Genomic DNA, 22113 nt, shown 5'->3' with positions numbered 1-22113 from the left:
TCTAATTTCAATACCTCTTTCTCTCTCTCTCTCAATGGGGCATACAGGAACCACACTGGCAGGGACAGGTTATTAAAAACCTGCAGATGTCAGGTGTGGAGAAGAGAGTTAAAAGGAGAAGGCCTACTCAGTTGGGCACTGACCAGGAAGGAGAACAGAGCTCTGTTTCTCCCTCGGTGAGGAAAGTCTGGTTTCAGCCTGGAGTCTGAGACAGCATGCTGGTTGGACAAGACTCTGGGTGTGTGGGGTGACAGGACCTGCAGACACAAACCAAAGGAGTGGAGTTGGAAGACAGGCCCTGAGCAGAAGGATGGGGTCTTGTCAAAGCTCATTGGATCATCCTGTTTTATCTGTCTTTAGTTTATGGACTTTAATACTCTGAAGGGGTAGGGGCTCAAGCGGAGGGCTGAAGCACGACTGGGTTGGACCCAGCAAGAGGTGGGACTGTCAGAGACCTGGCATCAGGGTGAGTAGTGCCATGTTGAACTACAAGGGGGCAACACAGAAGCTGTGATGGGGTATTGCTATGTGCCCAAAATGCTGAGAGTCTGAATCACAAGGAAAAACTTTGTGTAACAGTCTCTTGACCTTTTTCACAGCTGATTCCATCTTACTAATACTCTGTGGGAATGCTGGGGAGGAAGTGTGGTGGTCACACACCCGTTTGCCTCCAAATTCATTTAATTCTTCCGAGGCCACCGGGATCTGTTGTCAATGGATACAGTCTCTGGAATGCCATATCTCACAAAGTGGGCCTTCAGTTTGCCAATCCCTGACTTACTTCTTCTATCAGGCAGGACACTGACCTCTCAAAAATTTGAATTGTAGTCCACTGCTCTGTGTATGTGAGTACACTGCATCTAACCTAACTCCCTGTGGTGCTTGTTTTCCTGGTGTCTCGCCAATAATACTCCCTCCAATGAACATTGGCCCTATGATTCCAGTTCCACTGATCATGATAGAGTCACAGGTGTTTTGGACATGCTCAGGTTTATAATGAATTGAGAGCCTACAGATAGTTCACAAGCCTGTTCACCAACATTCACTGCAGGTCTACATGTAGTCTGAGTTCTAATTGCTGTAGCTTTGTGGTGTGATTAAGCCATCATTCCTTGCCTTTAGGGATCAATCCTCTGGACTAGAGATTGAGAATCAAATTGCCACTGTGCCCTGAAGTCTGAGAATCAAATGAACAAGTTTATTGCACAGAGGCTCCAGATTTTAATTGTACTAGAGTCTAAAAAAATGGCCAGAGAACTTTTTACTGTGAGGAAATTAATCTCCCATTACTTCCAAATGATGGGTTGCACACCAGACGGTACAAAAAATAAAGTAAGAAGTGGCTGTAGCATTGGTACAGCCCTGCATTGTCTTCACAAATGAAAGAAAACAGAGCTGTATAATTTTCAAACAGCAGTCCCAAATGCAAATTAAGTTTGATGGTGTAGGAAAAGCTTGCATTCTAAGTCTAACATGCATCTCCAAACTTTAGTACTAGATAAGGAAAACAAGTTTCTATTAAAGTTCCTGGCTGCAAGTATGGAAATCAATAAACTTTTAAATTATCATTTCCCAACCCGGGATCTTCTTAGAAAGGCCTTCAGATAAGGTAAAAATATCTTATTGTGAGCTACAGCTGTAATAGCCAATTAGCCATCCAGTCATCTAATGTGCCATAGAGATATCATCAGTCCAGGATGAATATGTTCTGCAGCTATTCAATAACACACCAAAAGAAATATAACAGCTGTAGGAACAAGTGGTGATGAAATGGTGATAGAATAGGCTAGTAAATGCAGGGAGGTTTTTTATCATTTGATACCATCTTGCAAAAAATGCAGAGCAAGAATCACAAAAAATGAAACACCTTAACACATAATTCCCTCTTGAAGTGACTGGAAATCTACAAGTTTTTAGTCTCAAAAGAAGGGTTCTGATATTTTTGAACTTCCCCTCCAATGGAACACACATGCATTAGATAAGATTTTTAAGTTTAATTTAGCGCTCAGCAGGAACCTTCTTTGGAAATCAGGCCTACTGGAAGGAACTGTATTTTGACATTTTCCACTTATCTCAGTGGGAAGAAGAAACATTTGGGTGTGCTAATAGTGTAATTGATGGAGATGGGGATGTATACACAAAATTACATGATTTGCACATGGAAACACAAGTTTATGAACACAAATATGGGGTTTTGAACACTCAGAGGATGAAAGCAAAATTTTGCAGGTGCATCTGTATCTTTAAAAAAAAAAATTTCCCCAAATGAGACCTAGAAAGTCACTTGCTGGTGAAAACTGCTAGAATATCAGAGAGCAAAGAGATGGATTATTGGGCTCAGAAAACCGAAACATTATACTGCAGCTAAATAATGAAGAGGGAGGTGAATTTGACTGACATTTTATGTAAATCCAGTCCAGGAAGTCCATGCCAGAGTTTGATTTACAACTGTAATGGACTGTGAGGGTGTGCAGAGTACAGATAGGAAGCAGAAGAGCAGTTGCTCTGGTGGACTGCTAACCAAATCAAAGGATGGACATTCCACCATCACTTTGGTGGGTTTTCTGTTGGTCCAGCAACATTTGGTGTTGAGGAACAACAGAACTCAATTACCTAGGGCTCTAGATTTGTGAATTCATGACAACTAGCAAAGCACAAGCAGTGCGCTGGATCCTACAGGCACTTTCTACTTGACAGCGCCAGGAGTCGGAGCAACTTGTATTCCAGTGCTCAGCAGCTAACAGCACTTAATAGTTACTGAGTTTCCCAGTTTATTTAATGTCATGGGCTTGCTCAGAAATCTTCATGGAGGTAATATGTTTCAATCTGTAATACAGTCCGTCTCATAGTCCATTTCTATATCGGATAGAAGTAACATAATAATTTGTATGTCTGAAACAACTCCGCATGAAGGAACAAGTCACCTGCCCTCCTTCCTAGGGTATTTCCCTTGACAGTGGCACCAAAATAAAAATATCCATTGGTGATATGAATTAGTATTGAGATGTCCCACCACACCAGACCTGTTAAGCAGGAATGCCATTTTTCAACAATAGTGGACTATATTATTGAGGTTCTTAATGGGACAGTAAGCTGAATCTAAAATCAAGGTACCAATAACTGTTGTTGATCTCCACTACTTGCTATATCACATAACTTTCTCCATTCCTGTTAGTTTCTGGGGTTATAAAACATCTTGGGTGAAATCCTGCCCCATTGAAGTTATGGGGATTTTGCTATTGACTTCACTGGAACCAGGATTTCGCCCCAAACATTACCTTATAATTTGCCACCAGAGTTTTTCAAGATCCTAGTTGACAAATATAAATCCCCTTCTATGGCTCCACCCAGATAGGGCGTGACAAGCCCCTTAAGCTACATTGTATGAACAGGAGCTGGCTCTTCATTGTAAAAAATGTGCATTTTAGGTCACAAGTTGAGTGTGAAGACCATAAATACAATCAGTACTAGAAATTGTGCACACACTTTTTTGGGACTTTAAGTGTGCACACACTTTTTTGCAAATTGTGCACACACTTAAAGTCCCAAAGAAGCTGAAAGTACTCTTAAAGTAAAAGTAGCAGAAATTTCACCCCTGTTTTCCCTCTACTCCACCCTCACAAGTGTTACTCAACCTATGAGAGGTTTGCAAAAAAAAAAAAAAAAAAAAAAGCAAGCTGCCTGGAGTGCATTCTTTGTAAAGTGCTCTACAACTTTGCAGACTTTGAAGCAGCTTATTTGAAACTGTAGAAAAATTGAAGATAAGAAAAAAAAATTAGGGTCCAAGTTCTCAGCTGATGTAAATCAGAGTAGCTCCATTGATTTCAGTGGATCTCTGCTGATTTACACCAGCTGATTGCCTGGGCCTAGATCTCCCCAAGTGGTATAAGGATATATATTTAAAGTAAACCTTTATTTCATCACTCTGCTCGTGAGCACTTTTACGTACCATCTTCCTTATCATTCCCCTACAAAGTTCAGTTGTTAACATTTTCTCCTTTCATGGTCTTTAAGATGTAAATAATCACCTGATTAAATATCTCTTGAGAGGATTATGCTATGGATACAGGACCGTCATTGCAGCCCTCATAATCAATGTTTCACTTGTTTATATGATATATGTACACCTGCGAGTTGTTGCCATTACCCTTGATTGCAGTGTGGGAGATTCTTAGCTTCAAACATAATCATGCAAAATCATTTTTTTAATAGTGTCTAGTTGCAAATGCAAAAGTAAAGAAATGCACCTACTGTAGATAAACAAAGCAGCATGGCTGTTGTAAAAGAAACAAACAAACCAAAAAAACCCTAACAACAGTTATTGAGGCAGCTTTAACTCCTACAATCCTATTATCACAAGTAGTATGGGTTTATAAAGGATACACCTTGCCAGAAAATCTTGATAGCTTTTTAAAAATTAATCGATGAAGGAGATGTGTTAGATACAATATATCTGGATTTTGGTGCGGCATTTGATGTTGTCTCTCACAAAATCTTATCTGAAAAATTAATTCAAATTGCTTCATTAGAAACACTGACATGTGTATTGAACCCACAGCTAACAGATTGTACAAAGGGTAACAATAAAAGGCAATGCACTGAGTGTAGGGGAGGTTCCTGGTAAGGAACATGTTAAGTCCAGGCTTATTTAACATCTTCGTTAATGATCTGGAAGAGAGGAGTAAACAACCGCTTAATGAAATTCACCAATGATACCAAATTGGTACCACTGAGGACTGAGAGAAATAATAGGAAGGGAACAGAGAGATTAGAAACATACAAAGGAAATAATTAAGAAGAATGGCAGCCTGGACAAATGCAAGGTAATATACTGGGGAAACATAAACTCAGACACCAACACTCTGTGGGAGGGAGAAACCTGGAAAGTACTAACACAAGGCTGAGAGTGAAGAGCAAATTTACCAAAACTCTGCTGTGGAATACGGCAGTAAAAAAAACCAAAGGCACCAAAGCAGTTCTGAACTACAAATATAGAGGTACTGCTAATGGTCATACCCTTTATGCCAGAGGGGAAATGATATAGATACTGAGAAAATGACTCTGCACAACCTGAGGATTCTTCCACTGGTTGCTTAAATAGATTTCAAAGCTGCTTCGTGCTACCCAAGAGATGCGAAAGAGCTTTAGCAGACGCAAGAATTGGGCCCCAAGGATAAAGGAGAAATTACTTTGGGTTGCCCAAAAGAGGAAAACTACAAGTAATGTGATACTTTTTTAAAAAAAAAATTGGAAATTTACGCTGAATATCAGGGGGAAAAACCTCCTAATGGTGAGCTCTATTGGGTTGTGGAATAGTCTCTCAAGGAAAGTAGTTCAAACCCCATCACTTACGATATCTAAACACTGACTGGAGATAACCCCAGAAAAATGCACTATAGGAAACAACCCTGCACTGTCAGAGGAAAGGGCTAGGTGTCCTAACAGGCTTCTTACATCTCTAGCTTTTATGATACTATGATATAAATCGCTTATATTACTGCAGTATTTTAATCCCCACACACTACATTACATGGACATAGATGTGATTTTTTGAGAAAGTTTGGACTATTAGCATCTCAATTATGGAAACCTTTGTGCTAAAATACTTTTGTGATGTATTGAGATAAACCACATGATTCAATAACTCTCAGAGTCTTACTTATCTTTTTCTGAATGGGTGCAGTTGTTGAACTTCAGGGTACATTAAAACATATTGAAATATTGACACAACGCCTGTTAGAGGAAAAGTACCTTTATGCCATTCTTTGCTACGTACTATTTTATTTGTGTCCGTGTCCGTGTCCATCCTGAGTTAAGCACTCAGAATGTGAAAAATGGACAAAGTTGGTTTTGAGAAATTTGGTCTTGTAATTACCGTAAAAGGGCACCTGTCAGGAAAATACACCAGTCCAGAGTAAGCAAACATAGATAAAAAGATAGCTTTGAACTGGGGGAGCCATTTCAATCACACTATAAGAAGGCACAACTCCCATTGAAAATTCTTATACTAGAGTAGAATTTGGCACTGCACACAAATGCATTGCAAACAAACTGCAGCTGTAGACTTCATAAATAGGTGAAAATGACTGTCAGAATATACATCTGAACTGCGCTGTAGGCATAAATATTACTCTAACTAGTGTCCTGAAGTGAATTTAAGAAAGCAGGTGATCATTTATATCTAAAAGACTGGAAAAGAGTTAAATAAGGGGTTATGAGGTGGAACTACTAAGATGTAAGATGCACTTTCTAGGAGTAAATATAGAACACATTTTACGAAGTAAATAAATAAAAATACACCCATGCAATTTATATCTCATGCACTCAAACTCTTATTGGAATGGCTGGTCTCGTATCTTCCTCAGAGAAGAGACTGTGAGTGTAAAGTTTGGGTGAAAAAAACAACCTCCCTACTAGCAAGATTTTGAGGCACAACAATTTCACAAGACAGGTATTCTAAATCTCTGCTGATCATTTTCACTTCCCATGCTTGCAGTAATTCTACAGCACAGCTAATATTTGATTGATCAAAAGTAAGCCTGACATGAAACTGTCAGGAAAATGAGAGCAGGACAATATTTTTTGTTGGCTCTGCACAGGGGCTGTTTGCCACAGTTTAAATGTCTGATTTACAGACCCTGGCCTATTCTTATGCATGTTCAAAATTATGCATGCACAAAATTATTCATGCACGTACATACACCCACAGTTTACAGGTGCAAACACATGTGCATAAGCTCGAAGTGTTAGAGCTTTCAGGGTATGCAGGAAGATGTTTGCACTTGTGAAGTATGTGTGCATGTTGTGCACAAAATTGCATGTAAGAAGAGGCCTGGTGGAAAATTTGACCCTAAATCTCTGGCAAACAGTTCATTGCAGATCAAATTGGTCATAAAATACTAGAAGCTGCATAATACTGGAGTTATGACAGCACAGCTAGTTCTGTCCCTTTCATCCTTCTAGTAAATGTTGTTAGTGAAACAATTTGGTTTCTTCTTTATTTCACTAACTAGACACACACATTTTCTTCTCAATCACTAGAAGTGTTGAGGGAAATTTAAAGGCACTAAAGGATTAATTCTCTTCCTGCTTACACTAGTTTTATGCTGGTGTCATTTCACTGGGCCAAATGCAGCACTGAAGTCAATGGTGGTACATCAGGATTGAACTTGGTCCTCTGATTTCAGTAGAGTTATTCCTATTTAAACCAGAGTAAGTGAGAGGAGATTCAGTTCTGATGTGGACAGTGGTGTCCAAAAGTCACCTCTCAGTGGTAGTGGAGAGATCAGTTATTACTGATTCCAAGTGTAGAAGTACTACAGTATCTCAGTCACCATGGTGTGATAAGGGTCAGTTAAATATTGACTTTTTAATGGTGACCACTGTAACCTTGTCAAAACAATAGCTAATGGGTATATTATAACCATCAAGTATTCAAGTATTGAAAGGGTAAAATAAACACCAAGCTTGGGAAGACATTGTATTAATTAAAGGAAATTTTATGCTGAAGATCAGTAAAACATTTTGTGATGGTGAGATCTAGTAAGCTGTGCCATAGTGTCCCAAAGAAAGAGAGAGAACACATTTACATTTTCAAAGGATTATACATAGACAAACGAATAAGGCTTCCTAACCCTCAGTAAGTGGGTGGGTAGGTAGATAAGTATGATCATCAGTCCCATTTCACAGAAAGAAAACAGAAGCACAGAGAGAGATTGACTGACATTCCTATATCACACAGCAAGTCAGTCCTTAGCTTTTTACAGATGACGAATCTGAAAGAGAGGCCTAAACTCCTCATTAATGTAGCTGCACCAATGTCACTGGAGCTACCCCAGGAAGAAATGTGAAAATGTGGCTAAAAGAGATTAAAAGACATGCCTGAGAGGCAATGGGGTAGCCTGAGTGATTAGCCATTGGCTACTAGAAAGTGCTTTAATAACCGATGTGACCTAATCTTTTCCCATCTGGGCTGAGTTTGTAAATGGGAAGGGGAAATTTTAACAGGGTAAATGGTCAGTGTGCCTGGCTGGCTGCTTTGTGTTAGGTGGGAGAGTCTCTCTGAGAGCTAACAGACGCTCTCTGAGCTGCACAGAGTTGTGTATACTCTGTTCCCTTAAAGTTTTGGCACAAAGCCAGCTTTACCTCTTACAGATGTGCTGAGTCTTCCCATTTTATTACACAAACAATGGTAACCCTAATAAAACAGACCCCAGGTAATGGCACATTGGAAGGTAGTATCCCCATGTTTAGTTAAAGAGAGACTTCAGAGAACTGGCTAAAATGGCACAACCAACTGCTACAGGGTGACCAGGGTCCCTCCTGCATAGCACAACTTGGCAAACAGGCCTAATGCACTGATAGTCCAGTAACAGGCGAATTAACACGCATAATACAGGATTACACAGCTCTACCTGTGTCACCTGTCTCTTATTCTAATGTACATATACGGCCCAAGTTGTTGGACCACTACAAGCACAATTGTGTGGCAAAATTTAATATGCATTTACCATGATATTGTGCACAGTTGCAGTAACTGGGCACTCAAATCCACAAAACTGAGTGATTAGGTGGCTAATTAAGCATCATGTCTACAATTACCCACTCAGTTATGGTAAATGTGAATGTAATATAGGTGCACAAATCCACGCTTATTTTTGCACACACACTTTCACATGCTGAGGGTAGAAAATCTGATCTATTTTGTTTAATTATAAGTAGAAATAGGGACCTGATTCAAAGCTCATTGAAGTCAATGGAAACACTTCCGTTGCCTTAAATAGGCTTTGGCTCAAGCCCTAAATTTATTTGTTACTCGCGTACTAGTAACTTACTTACACTGTAACTGTTTCTTCTACTAAAAAAATCTGACAGTAAAACCAAACCAGTTGTTTCAGGAAGCTGTGTATTTGACAATTTAATTATATCTCTTGCTCTTATTTTTCATCCATAGACTTCTGTGTTTTTTACAAAGGAGGAAAGTATCATTATCTCCGTTTTACAAATGGGGAAACTGAGATTTTGAGTATTACATTAGTACACTTGTAAGTAAAATACTAATCAATAGGGGAATGCAATGTATACAATGTTTTCATGAACTACTTTAACAGCAACAAGAAATCTGTAAGATATTGAAGAAAGACACACTTTTTTCATACATATCTTGTTTACGTTTTCCCAAGTAATATGGCAGGTGTCCTGGATATTTCCTTGAAGGTAGGTGTGTGTGTGTGTGTGTGAGAGTGAGAGAGAGAGATCAGCATTTCGATAGACAACTCCCCCCACCCAAAACCTTCATTAATGAAAGCTCACAATTCAACCATGCAGTAGGTCGATGTTAGCACATCCATTGTACAGAGGGGTAATTTAATCTCTGTGTTGCTTTAGACATGTCACAAAAGCCTGGCTCTGAGTGTTAGAGTTCGGAATATAATCCAAGAATTGTGTCTTCTACTACTGTGCTCTAACAGACCCATTGCTATGGTATCACTCCAGTACAGTTACCGAGCCAATCTTTTCCCAAAGCCACTTTTACTAACATACTTTAATAGAAACTATCTGGATACAGAAAATCCCTGTCTGATCAATGGGACACTCAAACAGTTCATATTTCCTGAAGATTTATGGAGTGAGCTGCTAAAAGAAACTTCAGCTTCTGTAGCTGAATTCTGACATTGGGGCCCAGAGATGGACAAAAGTTGTGTGGGTTTTTTTTAAGTTACTTCCAAGCATTTACCCTAAATCTTGAATTACTATTTATATTAGAAATTTCCTCTTTGTGTGAATTACCAAAACATGTCCAGAAATTTGGCTATCAGTAAAAATTGACTGTTTAAACCCAAATAGTGAGAGTTCCTAGCATCTCCCTGCCAGCCACATTTTATACTTATAGCATCTGAAAATATTGGGTGTACCCAATATGCATTCTGAATCTTTGAAGTGTTTTTCAAGCCTTTAAAATATATAAACAATTTACTGGCCATTTAACATTTTTTTGAATTATTTTAAAGATCTGGGCATTCACATCTCTTTTACTTGTACCATTTCTTATTTCCCTGCTAGGCTCCAAACACTTGAAAATACATGGGCTGAAATGATGCAAATAAATGACATCCTAGCAGAACCTAAAAGCAGGAATGGGTTAGGTACACTAGGGAAGAACAGTTTCCTCAAGGGATAGGTGAGGAACCTTGTGCCATTTCATGTAAACCTCTAAAATTATTGTAGACTATCAATCCGCTTGCCTGAAATATTTTTTAGCCCAAGGAATGAATTTGGCAGGAAAGTTAAATGATTTATTTAGAAGCCTTAGGCTTATTTTTAAAAACAAATTAATGAAGAGAGTGTTTCTTGCTATTTGAAACTTTCTTCTCTGTTTTCTCAGCTACTGAACATAGTGAGTAACTATGTTCACCAAGGCCCTCACAAAAATGTTTCCCTTTTCTTTCATCTAGGTGCTGTTTGCAAGTAGCAATGCACCAAACAATGTGTTCTGGACTATATTGCAAATCAGCATTTATAAATCAGAACTTTGAGTTAAAGTGAAAGTAGGATTTCATAAACTAGATCATTATTGTATAGCTTCAATGCTATAAATCAGTCAGTTGTATCTTAAGTGCAAAGTGTGGATTTGTAAATCAAAGCATTTTATTTTGCAGTTTCTCAGCTTGATTTGTAAATTTGTTATAGAATTTGTAAATCCAGATTGTGGTATGTAAATTGATTTTGGGACCTATAAAGCAGTTGAATGTTTTAGCTAAATCTAATGTTTAAAATAATGATTTCTAAATCAAAATTTTCTGCTGAAGATTTACTGGTAAGTTTTATAAATCAGAGGCAAGACATATAACTCAAACTGTGAGAAGTGCAGATTTATAAATCCAACTTGTAAATCAATGCAAAAACGTCATGTTTTACACTAAATAATATTTTACAAATGGCACCTCGTACATCATGCAATTGCCACAAATCTTTTACATGGAAGTCAAGGTACATAATGTGTGACTGAATTGGAAAGAAAAATTATGAGAAAATTTGCTTAGTGGGTTAAATGCTCAGTACAAGCATCTCAGATTGGGCTTGCGTTATCAGGGAAGAATGTTCAGTTGTGTCGACCTAGTCAATAGTGGATGTTTGTCCAAATCAATACACTGTGGCATGATTCACAATGTTGGCAATCTCAGTTGAGGGGAGGCCGCACACAGGAATAACAGTGTGTTGTAGATCATGGTTGCAAAGCATTGCCATAGCAGTGTAGAGAACCTTATGCAGCACCTCTCTGCAGTGCACCTGTTATGGCAGCCTGCCCCTTTTAAGAGAGCCAGAATCACTGAACAAACTAAACGTTACCACTGGTGCATATACCTGAATGGGAGAAATTTGAAGCAAGGGCCTAATTCCATGAAAATATCGTTAAGGGGATTTGAGAGACAATTCTCAGCTTTTTACTTATAAAGGAACTTAATCACATACTCACAGCTGAACTTAGATCTAAGAGCTGATAATCACAATGTAAGGTTGGTTTCTGTGCACGGAGGCTCGCTAGACACTTCTGTATCTTGGCAGTTGGAGATTCTAATATTGATTTGGAGGACTTGGGGTTATCATTTCTGTAGCCATGGAAAACTGTGTTTTTCCTTGACCTTTCCACTTTTGGAACAAACAATTTCTCCCCCTGCTGATTGCCAACTGGTAATCAACCTCAGTGCCTTCCCTAGCCCCTCTACCTACCATCTCCAACACTGCCATGAAGCAGAAAATCTTGGTCGGAGGAAGATTATGATTACACTTACCTTTCTGGTTCCCTTTCAGCAGCATGGGCATAACTCTGTGAGCTCCTATGTTTGCAGTAATATGAATTCCATAGTGTGACTCAGTGGGATTCTCGGCCACTATCAGGTTTTTGCTTTTCATGTGGAGTCTAAGAGGCAAATGATAGTAACTTGGAAAGGTTTGGCTAGTGAGTGTAGTATCCAAGGGACTTGTTTGTCAGATTCCGAAGGTATGTGTATGCTGCAATTAGACAGTATAGACGCCCATGGCCCCTCTGAATTGGGTTTATGGGACTCAGGCTGTGGGGCAGTTTAATTGCGGTGTAGATGTTTGGGGTTGGGCTGCAGCCCGAGCTCTGGGAGCCTCCCACGGCACAAGGTCCTAGAGTGTGGGCTCCAGCCTGAATGTCTACACAGCAGTTCAACAGCCTCTTAGCCTGAGCCCTGCGAGCATGAGTCACCTGGCATTGGCCAGCTGTGGAATTTGAATTGTAGTGTAGACATACCCTGAGTCAGAAAAGAGCTACTAGAATCAAAGAAAAATTGCACTGTGTAAGGTGGTGAAGTTCAGGCTTGTGTTCAACTTTTTATATGGGGTCTACATTCTGTTGTCCACTTTCAAGGGGAAATATATTGAATCTCAAAATATTTTAAAAGGTTCTAAATGCTGGACCACATGACGTTCAGGAATGTTAAGCTAGTGTTTGTGAATAAGTATCACTAACCTTTTAAAATGTAAAAAATCATAATGGACTATTGTAAATTTTCAGAGCAAAGAAATTAAAAGTTAAAGTGACACTGAAATATGTTCTAATAGGTTTTAGTTCTGGAGCACAAGCAGCTCAGTATAGTCCCAGAGAAAAAAAAGTTCAAAAGGAGTTGAAGTTGCGAATACTTATTAGTATTGCGAGGGTAAAAATCATTACAAGGATCCTGTAATTATCCCCATACCCAGGACATTCAGAGATCTGATTAAACGTGAAAGAAATCCAAACTTGTTCAAGTAGAGAAATACACAATGAGGGCACCTAAACAACCTTAGCTCTGTCCTGTAGTGACACCATGCAATCGCTATACAATGATGATTAATGCATTTCATAGGCCTTTAGATAAAACTGATCTTTGAAGACATATTAGCTCTTTCACATTTCCCCCCTCACCCTTAGTGTAGTGAAGCAGTTCTGTGCAAGTGGGGATGCGAGGGGGTCAGGGAGAGAGTGAGGATATTGGGGGAGGCAGGGATATATGTAATCCTGGCTGGAGAGGAGATGGCAGTGGTTGAGGTGGGGTTACGTAAGGGAGACTGGAAGTAAAAGTGAATGTGAGACCTGAGTTAGGGAAGACCCGGCACTGAGTCCCAATGTACCTGCACTTTAAAGGCTCCCACTGCACCCCGCCAGAGCTTCATTAACAGTGCTGCCTCAGTATCCAGTGGAGCCAAGCACTTATCTGTGTGGACCTGGCTGCTGCACACTACAAGTTCTGTGGCCTGCTTTGACACCCCAGCTTGCCGCTGAGCAAATGGCTGTCTATACCAGCCTTCAGTTCCACTAGAAATGGCTGCAATCCCACACAGATATTCCTCTCAGCTCTAACCTACCATGGACAACAGGGACAACACTAATAAAAAATAATCAGGGAAATATTTGAGGAGGAGTAACGAAGACGCAAACATTTAAGTGGCTGGGGATAAAGAAGTTCAAATATTACTTTAATATTTGACACGACTTCTTGACTTACAAAATTTGTGTTTCTAATAGGACAATGTTGCCATTCAAAGTCACGTCCCTTAAGCTACATTATAATATAGTTGAATGCCTGTGATGAAAGTGAAGCTCGATCTCATGCCATTGTTCAGAGTTGCCAGCAACACTAACTTTGTTATTATTTGGCCCAGCTTATAAAGGTTCTTTTCTCCCTCTTAATTTTCTGTGGGTCAGATCCTGAAATAGGCATTGTTATGGGTCTGAACCTGGATACACCTCTTCAGCCCAGCTGAGCTCCATGCCTATCAAGTGCTGGACAGATCTTGGAGCCATCCAGCTGCTTCAAAGCTACCAGGTCCTATCCCCTCCCTACATTTGGACTTTGACTATTGCCTTATCATAGAGGAGCCTTTTCCCCTCCACTGTTGCTACCAGGGGTGCAGAAAACAACAATGGAAGCACTAGACAATGCAAAATACCTGCAGCTGCAACCATTTTAACTACTGTGTCATTTAGATTGGCTGCGAGCCGAGTTAGATGACACAGTGGTTAAAATACTGGTGGCTATCCAGTACCTTGCCTATATTAGTGGTCTCACCAATATTACCATCAATGGGGTCACACTGGTGGAAGAAATAATAGGAAATATTAGGAAAGAAAAGGCTAAACACAGCTGTCCCTAGCACATTTTGAACCTGTTGTGCACAAGGGAAGCAGCTGCAGCGGTGCTGACAACTGACGTGCTGGTTTGGATGGGGCTCAAATGTTCCAAGCTGGTGTTCTTGACACAGTACTGAAAACATTTGAGCTGTGTCTACACCAGCAGTTTATTTGCTATCACTACTGGTGCAACTGCACCCATTACTAGAAAATGGGTGTAGAATACGCTAGGGTAGACAAGACTAATGATAGCTAGAGGTCTTATTGCAGAACAGAGGGTGGGGGAGGGAAACAAACAAACCAAAACACCACAGCAAGCTAAATTACAGGGACTTTGATCACCAGGTGAAACAGAAATGTTTGGTCTCATACCATCAGAAAATTTGCATGCAGTTCTATGCTTGTCTGATTTTAACTCATGCTAGCAGAGTCAATTATGCTTTTCATACACTGACCCACATATGAGTGATTCACATCAAAAACACCTAGTACCATTTACTTTCTTTGTTCCTTTTTGGATGAGATGGACCCTCATGAAAATACATCAGAAGAAAGTAGGATCCTGGGGTAAAAAGAAATAAAGAGAGGTTAATAATAAATAGGTGAATGTTATTTGTATAGTGTTTACTCTCAAAGGCCTCAATCATATTCAGGGCCACATTATGTATGATTTAAAATAGAACAGGCTGCTATTAGCGATGCTAATTTGCATGTATATGGCATTATTCACTTTCCAAAGTGAGTAAGTAGTTTCAACCCACTTTTAAAGACAGGGAAATTGATACACAATGTTTAAGTGACTTGTCGAAATTATATGAGTTATTAGCAAAGTTGGGGAATAGAAACAATATCTCTCGACTGACAGTATCTTTTTCTAGTCACTTACACTTTGCTGCCTCGCCAGTCAATAAACCCAAATCCAATTGCAGATGACATATTTTTGGATTAAAATATACTTTGGATTTACCCCATCATTGTTACTTACGTGGTTTGATTAGTTATGTAGTGAAGCCAGTGCAGCTATAATGACTAATGCCAGCTTGAGGATCTGGCCCATTATCTAGCTCATCATGATGTATGGTTAAACAAAGTATAAATTCATTATGGTTGACTAGACCTCCTATTTGTTGTTGTTAAGGAAAAATTTCAATGAAAGTGAAAGTCAGTGAATGTGTTAGAAAGGATAGAATATATTGCATGTTATAAACAAATCTCTAAAACTTGTATCTCTATAGTTCTAGAGCAAGTCAAACCAAATGGTCAAGGCAGTAGTAGAGAATGATAGTGATCTAAGTTCTTGCAAACAGTAGCTGTAGTTCTTCCAGATTACTGGCTCAGATGTGCTGCATAAATCTACATGAGTCTTCCCACTTGTGATTTCACATCCCAATGTAACTAGCGGTACTAACACTTGAACTCATTTAAACTCTGAGCACAATAGCTAGCACTCCAGCTAATTGTACACTGATAATGTGCTTTCAACATGTCCACCTTTGTTAACAGCTTTGGTCTTTTTGCTGGCCTTTTCCCTTTTCCTTACTTGTAATTTTCACCTAAAAAGGAATATATCATTACACAATCAGTGAAGATGACTTTCCTTGTATTTGCCCTTTTCCATGCTGTAAGTAGGCAGAAAGAGTCTTTACTTTTTTCTGGCAGTAAGTGGATTTTCACACTGTCCATATCAAATACTTCATCAAAAATACTCATCAACTGGAAGCTTTGTGTGCAAGAGTTTCTCAACAAGATTTTGCCTCCTTTGTGTCTGACCTATGCTTGAACAGTATATTAGCGGCTGTTATTAACAAACACACTCCAATTTCAAAAGGAAGAAAACAAGCAAAACAAAAAGTTGTTAAAACTGCCATTCATTTTGCAAGCCTGCCATGATTTTGTCCAAATTTCAGCTGAGATTTCTTCCATGTAAGGTCTGGCTTCTGAGCTTCACTGGGAACTGAACTCAATGGAACACAGACAGCCAACTTTATTGGCTATAACAATAATTGGCAACACTGATTGGCTCCTGGAGGCCTGCAGGGTGTCATTGAACTGAGAGGCAAAGGGAGATGAAGTAGTTAACCTTTCCCTAAACCTTACTTCTGGAGGAAAAAGGCAGAACAATCCCACCAGCTAATCTGGAGCTGGGATTTCCTGTTATGCGCCCTTTGTCTTCTTCTGACAACCCTGGCAAGCATGTTGGCCACCCTACATTTAGATTTAAGCATAAATATATTACTTGATTTATGGTGCAGTGTATTGTCTTCATTTTTCTGTGTTTTGTTTGTGAGCCAGGAGTCAACCTGGATATGCAGACAATGTCAGGGATACTCAAGCACAGGGGGCGAGTAATAGATTACAACTGAGGGGAAAATAGCAAAACACGACTAAAGGACATGCTCTTTTACTAGCAGGCTTAAAAAATTGCATTGTGAGAGTAGCATAAGAATGACCCCAGAGGTCAGATACCCCATAAAACATCCAGCAAAAAACTTCTATTAAAAGATATACAAATATGTGATGCCATTTTGGCTCAAAAGTCAACAGAGGAAGACTTTTTAGTTGAAGTAGCTATCTTGTGTTTATGATTTTTGTACAAATGAGTTAGTGGTTCCTTGATTATTTACACAAGGTAAACTACTTAGACATAAGGAGAGAATCTTGCATCTCTGCCATTTCCTTGAGAAATATACAGAGGCACAGGGCCCTGTTGTTTTCCTGCCATTTACACCCTGGTTATCTCTACTGATAGCATGTTTCTACATCAGAGAGCCACATCAGGAGTATCTCAGCCACATCCTTTTATACAGCAACACTTCCCGATGACTGAACTAAAGTCAGTAGGAGTTTTGCCTTGTTGAGGTGTGTGGGATAGGACCCATTTTTGTTAATCTCATTCAGCCATTTTGCTGAGGCCTTTTTCAAAACTTCTGCTAGTATCAAGTCACATTCAAGGGACATAAGAGTGTCTATACATCCAACAAAAGAAGTGTTGTTAAGAGATAGAGGCTGCCAACAAGGAAATTACTTGAATTTACCTCATGAGAAATGGAAAAGATTTTCCAAGAACAGGATGTTCTATGTACCATTTGCAGTACTAACTCTGAGTCCCACTATACTTCATTTTGCACCTGTAAATACAACTGAATGAAAAATTCTAAAATAAGTTTCAGGCTGAACCCGTGTCCAAAATACCAACACCAATCTAATTAATCAGACACACATTACATTTACACTCTAAACTATAGGAGCCTAGAAAGCCATTTTGCACAAGGTAAGTAGGTATCCTCCAACTAAGTTGGGTTACGCAGTGGAAAAGGATCATCACTTGAATTATATGAATGTTTTCTCCATGCCATCACGCTTTCACACTGATTAGGTGCATTGTTAGGGAAGAGGAGATAAAGGGGACTGTCAAGGTTCCTTCCACACTCTGAACTCTAGGGTACAGATGTGGGGACCTGCATGAAAGACCCCCTAAGCTTATTCTTACCAGCTTAGGTTAAAACTTCCCCAAGGTAAAAACTTTTACCTTTTGTCCTTGAACCTTTATGCTGCCACCACCAAAGTGTCTAACAAAAATAACAGGGGAAGTGGCCACTTGGAAACGTCTCCCCCCACAAAATATCCCCCCAAGCACTATATCCCCTTTCCTGGGGAAGGCTTGATAAAAATCCTCCCCAATTTGCATAGGTGAACACAGACCCAAACCCTTGGATCTTACGAACAATGAAAAAGCAATCAGGTTCTTAAAAGAAGAATTTTAATTAAAGAAAAAGTAAAAGAATCATCTCTGTAAAATCAGGATGGTAAATACCTTACAGGGTAATCAGATTCAAAACATAGAGAATCCCTCTAGGCAAAACCTTAAGTTACAAAAAGACACAAAAACAGGAATATACATTCCATTCAGCCCAAGTTATTTTATCAGCCATTTAAACAAAACAGAATCTAACGCATATCTAACTAGATTGCTTACTAACGCTTTACAGGAGTTCTGACCTGCATTCCTGCTCTGGTCCCAGCAAAAGCATCACACAGACAAACAGGACCTTTGTCCCCACCCCACCTCCAGCTTTGAAAGTATCTTGTCTCCTCATTGGTCATTTTGGTCAGGTGCCAGCGAGGTTATCTTAGCTTCTTAACACTTTGCAGGTGAAAGGGTTTTTCCTCTGGCCAGGAGGGATTTAAGGGTGGTTAGCCTTCCCTTTATATTTATGACAGGGACTAAGCCGGATCCGTATTAATTGTAGGCCCTGATTTCCAGAGTGACTTGCTATTGTGTGTGCATAGCCTTTTGCCTGCAAAGCTATTTGAGGACTTCTCAAACAATTGCTTTTGCAGTTGAAACATTCTAGCACCTTCACAGATGAGAGAATTTTCACGTACAAATCTGCATAGCCAGATTGTTAGCTGTTTCTGTAGTTTTGCTGCAAATAAGGACGTTATTATGAGACTAGTTCTATGATAATATTTGTGGATCTGACTAAATAGGTACCCATGTTTTTCTTTTTTTTCTTTTTTTTTTTTTTGGTTAAGCCATCCCATGGCACTTGTGTGATAAGGATGCTAAATACTCTTCTTGTATATAAATTCTCGTCGGAGATAAATATTGATGCAAAAATACAGTAATACGGGGGAATCATAAGACAGTATTTTTAAACAGTATTATCATATTATGGAAAGAGAATAACTTTGTCTTGAATTTTTTTTGAGCTATTAATTATAATTTTAGTATTTGTGAGACTGGAAACCTGCATTTAAACGTGGGGTTAAAGCTTTGACTGACCAGGGTATAATGGTTCAGCATGTTGCATCCAAACCACTTGAATTCAAGTGCTTAAAGGACAATAGTTAACTATCCCAGACCTGAATCTATCAAAGAGCTCACTTTGTAGTCTGCCAACAAAGTGAGTGGTTTGACATTAAGGAGGGGATGGAATTTGGAGAAAGTGCCATGGAATCTATTTTTAAAATACACCTGACATTTAAAAAAAAAGGCTATCCCAAAGGAAGTAATTTTAATTAAACCAACAGGAGAAGTCAGAGATCGTGTCACTTGACTTGATTATATCTAAAGTGATCATCAAGTTGGGCCATTTCCAGCAGGTATTGTTTCATGGTCTCTGTGTATATAATGTCTTCTGCAGTTTCCACAGTATGCATCCGATGAAGTGAGCTGTAGCTCATGAAAGCTCATGCTCAAATAAATTGGTTAGTCTCTAAGGTGCCACAAGTACTCCTTTTCTTTTTGCGAATACAGACTAACACGGCTGTTACTCTGAAACCTTGATTATATCTGTTTAGAAAAAGAAGGGGATCTTGGGAGTTTAAAAAGGGACGCCTCTGCTGACAGAGCTTCCAGATGCTCTGATCTCCAGTGACCCAGCTGTTGAGATCCCGAAGTGCATGGATTGTAAGTATCTGAAGTTTCTGCTTATCTTTCTTTTGTAGTTAAGTTTCTTTTCAATACCTCTTAGTTAGTTCTCAGAAATAGGTCTTCTTTGATATTTGCATATTTCCTTTATTGTGTTTGGCTTTGTGCATAGTGTAGCTAAATTGTCTAAATCATGGTCTGTGTGTATAAAAAATCCTCATTGCATTTTCCACTTTATGCATCCGATGAAGTGAGCTGTAGCTCACGAAAGCTTATGCTCAAATAAATTGGTTAGTCTCTAAGGTGCCACAAGTACTCCTTTTCTTTTTGCGAATACAGACTAATACGGCTGCTACTCTGAAACCTGTAGCTAAATTGTGTGTCTCCTCATCTTTGTTCTTGAACTGCACTGGTTAAGGCAGTTCATTTGGGAACCTTCTGATGGTACATTTCTAACATATCCATTATGATGGATCTGTTTGCTCTTCATTACCTGGGAAAAACAGAAGTGTGTTTGGACTGAAGCCCAAGCACCTAAACTGTTGCCTTATTCTACATTTTTGAAAACGGGGAGTTGGCCACACTGAATAAACTTGGGCATCCAGTAAATGTTTCTGGCTGTGACAAAAGGGCATGTGTGAAATGAATGTGGAATTAGGCATATAGGAAAGAAGTTTGGGACAATGATCTCTTTTCCTTCCTTGATCTCTTTATAAAGAGAGAGGATAGTGAAGAGAAGCTTTAGCTTTTTCTCTCATTCCCTTTTCTTCTGATGTTTTTCTGTCTTCCAGCCTCTGTTTTCTCAAGATGTTGTTTCTTGTCAGACTTGCAAGCCCAGATGATTGGTAGTGATTTAAGAAATGCACAGAACTGTGTTTAGTCTTCTGGATATGGGATTCCTCTTTCTTATTCTGTTTTCTTTATCAGTCCGATTGGCCACTTCCTTCTAAAACTGCTGTATAAATTTGTGATTGATAATTAGGAAGAGCAGATAATGCTGTATAAGACAATGCAAATGGGTGCTGATAAGAAGAAAGCCATTTGGGTTCTTAAAAGAAAGATGAGACTTCTCCTTCTACATTGTTATGTTGTTTGTCTCTGTCCCTCAAAATCCTGAGCAACTTCAGGAGTTCTATTTTTTCTATCATCCCCCTGAATTGTTTCCCTTTCTAGGGGTGCTTTGTGGCTGGAAGGAATGATGAAAAATAAGAGCTGTTTCTGAAGTAGACATTTTTAGTGGTGTGGAACAGTCACTATTGATCTGATTTTTAGAGGAGGCAAGCACCCTCAATGCTCACTGCAATAAATTGGGCAAACTGGTGCTCAGCTTCTTTGAAAATCAGTAAGTATGGAGGGATGTGAAGAGGGTATAGAGAAGCAATTTTATTCATGGGACAGAAAGGCTGCTGTTGTGGAGGAAGAAGAAGAAGATTGAGGGCTGGATGTGGGTAGAGAAAAAGATGGAGGAGTCAAAGATGGGCCCCATGTCAAAGGTCTGGATGACTGAGAGGTTTGTATTATGCAGAACCTTAAGGAAGCCGGCTCAGAGGAAAAGCATGATAAGCATAAAAGACTGTCCTGTCATATCAGTTCATGTCTGTATCTCTTAAAATGTTATCCACTGTTTACTGTTTTATGTACGTAGGATTAGAAATGTAAAATAAATTAGTGATGGGGTTACCATTTAAGGTCCAAGGTTCAGTTCAGTATGGTTTAATGTTTGGATTCTTATCGGGCAGGTTACACCCCAAATTATTCTTATTACAGGTAACTGAGACCAGATAAATCAATTAAATCACTCTTTCAACCTTGGACTCAGTTATGGTATAACTGGACTTTGAAAATGGCAATAATTAGGTAATTAAAATGTGCTTCAATTCCAATATAATATCCATAAAATTCCACCATCTAAAAACTGTTTTAACATATTTTACTAAATATAATTCATGTAATTGTGAATTTTATATCCTACCCAGTTATGCAATTAAATAGTATTTGACTATTTCTTACAATTAAAGATTACAAAAATCTTCCTACATATAGTATGATATATTGAACAACTTTTTATGCTAAACAGTTGACATAGTTAAAGTTATATTCATTTAATTCAGTTTTAATTGGTTAAACAGTAGTTTGAAAATGTGAGCTTTTCATTAACTGGCATTGCTCGTATTTTTGCTAGCTGTCTTTCCCTAGTTCTTTCAAATTATCTATGTGCAATGCACTAATGTTCATGAAGGACATTATTATTCTATTGGATGTGATGCCAAAAATGTTACCTACAGTAATGTCAAATATATATTTCTACATATATGGCTTTTGATAGGTGCAACTACAACCTGAGATGAAAATCAAAGTAACGAATAAGTATCAATCCTGCAGAGAAATCCACCACCCTGAATCTCCATGAACCTGAGTCAAACAGCGTTTCTCCTCTTCCATAGTTATCTGGAATAGCACAGCAAAAGCATGTGAGTAGGGTGCAGACAGTTTCATACAACAGCTACTGAGAGAGAGAGAAGGGCAGGGCTGTGGAGAAAAGACAGAAAGGGGCTTGGCGGAGAGCTGACAGGAGAGAGATTGGGATCATTTAGCAGTCATG

At 39.1% G+C, this 22113-nt stretch overlaps 1 long non-coding RNA gene across 1 annotated transcript in view; it reads left to right on the top strand.

The window, feature by feature from the left end:
• LOC141996856 (uncharacterized) overlaps positions 1 to 22113 on the top strand; it is a 96134-nt gene that overhangs the window by 5150 nt on the left and 68871 nt on the right. Inside the window, exon 2 of the long non-coding RNA XR_012641628.1 lies at positions 19442 to 19550. This is a non-coding gene — a long non-coding RNA (uncharacterized LOC141996856). The remainder of the gene's footprint in view (positions 1 to 19441; positions 19551 to 22113) is intronic.

Source organism: Natator depressus, chromosome 12 (genome assembly GCF_965152275.1).
Source record: "Natator depressus isolate rNatDep1 chromosome 12, rNatDep2.hap1, whole genome shotgun sequence".
Lineage (NCBI taxonomy): Eukaryota > Metazoa > Chordata > Testudines > Cheloniidae > Natator > Natator depressus.
Note: the sequence above shows the minus strand (reverse complement) of the source record. Positions and strands in the feature narration are given on the sequence as shown.